The sequence below is a fragment of the Atta colombica genome, unplaced genomic scaffold (assembly GCF_001594045.1).
Source record: "Atta colombica isolate Treedump-2 unplaced genomic scaffold, Acol1.0 scaffold337, whole genome shotgun sequence".
Classification (NCBI taxonomy): domain Eukaryota; kingdom Metazoa; phylum Arthropoda; class Insecta; order Hymenoptera; family Formicidae; genus Atta; species Atta colombica.
This window is the reverse complement of record NW_017259445.1, coordinates 14038-17997: the sequence shown is the minus strand read 5'-3', so window position 1 is coordinate 17997 and position 3960 is coordinate 14038. Positions and strand designations below refer to the sequence as shown.

General features: G+C 26.1%; 1 protein-coding gene across 2 annotated transcripts in view; it reads right to left on the bottom strand.

The window, feature by feature from the left end:
* Nucleotides 1-1045, bottom strand: part of LOC108690617 (alanine--glyoxylate aminotransferase 2-like) — a 6422-nt gene extending 5377 nt beyond the window's left edge. For both annotated transcript variants that reach the window (XM_018198001.1, XM_018198000.1), the window contains exon 1: nucleotides 955-1045. The gene's annotated coding sequence lies outside the window, so the exon portion shown is untranslated. The remainder of the gene's footprint in view (nucleotides 1-954) is intronic.
* Between the last annotated feature and the right edge of the window lie 2915 nt (nucleotides 1046-3960).

Genomic DNA, 3960 nt, shown 5'->3' with positions numbered 1-3960 from the left:
ATATAAAATAATTAGTCTTCTTTAAATGCATGATACAAAGTAAGTGTAAGTATAATAATGTAAACAAAAATTAAATCAATTATTTAAAATTATAATCAATTTAAGGAGGATTTTTTTATTTCAGAGGATAAAAAAATCGATTCCTTTACACTTTTTGAATGTAAAAATCTTTATGATCTTAAGGATGTATCATCAAAGCGATTTCATAAAATTTAAAAAATTTTATTGATATTTTAATAATACATATTAGAAAAAACATGCAGAAAAAATGTTAACGCCGTCAATACACATTCTCTCTCTCTCTCTCTCTCTCTCTCTCTCTCTCTCTCTCTCTCTCTCTCTCCCTCCCTCCTTCCTCTCCCCTCTCTCTCTCTTACTCTTAATATGCGAATTTATAAATCATTGATCTGAAATAATAAATAACTATATATATAACTATATATATAATAGTAAAAATTGTAACAGATATATTTTGTTAAAAAAGCTATTGTAGCCTAAAATTATTTTCATGATACATCACTAATGTAATTTCAGTGAGAATGCAAAGTTTCTGATTTTTATCAATTATTAGAAAAAAATCGGTATTCGATTAGATGAATAAACTCTCTCAATATTTTAATTAAGAAAAAATCAATTCCAAATATACTAAAAAATAAATCAGAAAATATATCAAAAATTAATGATGAAGAACGAAATATTTATTGTATAGTACTTTTTTTAAATTAATTATAAAATAGTAGAAATTAATACAATGATTTTACTGCAAACATTTAAAAAAAAGAAATAATTATTTGACATTGAATTCGACATTTGTGAAATATTTTGTATTAAATTTGTGCCTTTTTATTGTTGTAATTCTAAATTGCACCCTGTTTTGTTGAGAAAATAAATAATCAATAATAAATAGAAAAAAAAAATTTGTGCAATTTGCATGAAATTAACTGATAATCGTACCTGAATTTGTGATACAAGAGCGATGATCCAACGTGATTCAACCTAGTACAAGAATTCCTTTTCGATTACTGCGAGGCAAAAGCAACCTGTATATGTCATATATAGAGGGAAGAGTAAGTCGGCGGGAGTAAAAAAATATGAGAATGCGCACGCGTGTTAGACCAACTATTTCTCCCTCCATGATCGACACACCCCCACTTCTCACTTTTGTGCGTCACTCCGAACGCCGATTATTTTAATATTTCGTTTTTACTGCACATATATATATATTTTTTTTTATTTTTTATGTACAATTGCCTTGTTTAATATGTAGTATTAGTATAATCATAAATTTGAAAATTCTCTAATTATGCTTTAATAAAAAATCAGTTTTAATTTTATTTAATTTTGAAATAGATAAGATCCATTGATTATCGGATTATATTCGATATCAATTCGATGGATTTTATCTACTTCAAAATTAAATAAAATTAAAAACTGATTTTTTATTAAAGAACAATTAGAGAATCTTATTTAAATTTATGATTATACTGATATTATATATTACAAACAAGGCAATTGTACTTAAAAAATAAAAATAAAAATGAAGGATAATTAAGGTTAAAAATATAAAAAAATAGATTTATAGTTTCATAAAAAAGGATGATTTTGCGCTTTGAATATTGAAGATAGCATTGATAACAATATCAAAGTTTGGAAAGAAAAATTATGTTGATGTATAAATAATTTCCATTTTATCAATCGTGAGTCAGATAAAAAACAAGAATAAATTTAGAATGTTATAATAGAATTGTAATCAAGATAAAAACAAATTTAAATTTCTGAATCGCATTTATTATCTGTTTCAAACGTAGAAAATTTCCTCGACAGATTTCTGAGTTTTTGAAACTGTTCTCTCATGACATTTGACTTTTATAAAACTTCAAAAGATATATTTATGAAGCATTATTTTGAGCGGTGTATAAATAGTAGGAGTCGCAGTTAGTATTGCCAAAGAGTGCACTGACAAATATCGTGGTAACGATTAGAGACATCCACGTGTGGTACGCACGTTTCGATGATAATAACGATGTACACGACACGTGATACGCGCTATCAGACCATTTAAATGACAACAGTGACACGTCGCGATATCGCTCATAGCAAACATAAGTCACGTTCGCCCGATTACAAATCTTCCATTGTGCGGGCTCGAAGCCAATTGTCACTTAATTTTAAAGGAGATGTATTATATGCAGAAGTTATTGATATTTTACGTAACGTTTTTACTTTGCTAATAATTCATTATCCAATACTTTAGTACAATACAGTTTGTTGTTTGAGTCACAATTCACTCTAATGGTAGTCATTATAATTGTCTTGACAAATAATTATTCTATTTTAGGTTATTTTTATGTAAAAATTACATGATTCATGTTTTTAAAACAACATTTTATTTCATTGTTTTATTTCATTGTTATTTGTCTTATCGTTAAATATTATTATCTTTATGATTTCAATTTGTCGATATATTGACGCTATGGGAATGAGAGAGAGAGAGAGAGAGAGAGAGAGAGAGAGAGAGAGAGAGAGAGAGAGAATAAACTTTATTACGAGGTTGCAATAACATTTTACAATATAAACTGCTTTGACAAGAAACTTCATCTTTTAAATTATTTTTGTTTAGAAACTTTATGATCGTTTCATAAAAAAATATTGTTTTTTCAATAGCATTTTATCTTGTTATTAGTTCTATTATCTTTACAATTTTATTATCTTTACAATTTCACTTAGTCATTTATTTTGCTGTAAGAACATTGATTACAAGACAATGAAAATAGACATTATTGCGAGATCGTAATAACATTTTGTAACACAAAAGATCGAAATGCTTATCGGGTGATATTATAGCCGCGCTAATCGGTTTTTACATTATTTGTATCAAATCTTAAACGAAATGTAAATTGTAAATCGTTTTGCAAGATTTTATTGGCCGAATGAAGCGCAACGTTTGTATTCGTGAGGTACTCCTATTTGTTATACTTATGTTATACCTCATTATGTTATAACTCATTCTATATATTCTTCGTGATGAGATAATATTCTTATCTCTTTTAGTCAACAAATGTTCATAAGATCTTGGATTGATCTATTTTTGAATGTGTTATTGAAACTCAACTGAAAAGTTTTGTACATTAAAGCACATGCATTTATACGTATGTTAGATACTTATGGAAAATATTTATTATCTTTATCATTTTTTGGTTTTTTAATGTTTTAATCTTAGATTAAAATTATTTACATAATAGATTTCTTATACAATTTTTAACTTAATTTTTCCTGTATAGAAGATAAAATAATTTTCAAGCATTGATTTAATTATTTTATTTTTTAACAACAAAATATAGTAATTTGATTTTGTGATATCATAATTATATTGTACAATAACTCGTTTTGTACAATGCAATGATAAGCGACAGAATAATAAGATATAAAATATTAAAACTTTAGAAAAAGAAATTGTTTAAGATCTTAAAAACAAAAGCTATTTAACAAAGAGGTAGATACTGAAATGAGCACATCCGTCCACAAAATGTTAAATATATATACATTTTTTGATAAAATGACTAATTTTTCTTCAAGATATGTGCATTACAATCCTAAAATATTTTCGCAAGTATATATTTTAAACAACAATCCAATTTTTTAATTAAGTATGCTACTTTATTCTTAACCCTTACCGTATAAGATCGAGTTATTAGTAACCAGCCATTCCTGTTCGTGTCAGTTTCTTTGAGTTTTTCGGTAATAAATTATACTTCATTTTTATTATTTTTCAAAATTCTAGAAAATTTATTACTCTAGAAAGTTGAAAGTATATGTAGGTGAACTTTTAGAGATTTTTTTAACCATTTTGAATAGATTTGAATAGAAAAACGGACGGATTCTAGTGACCATGTTCGAATGCATGAGGCAAAATTGTAGCTTGTATTGTAAGAGTAATATTGGGTTTCGATTGTTTCGGTT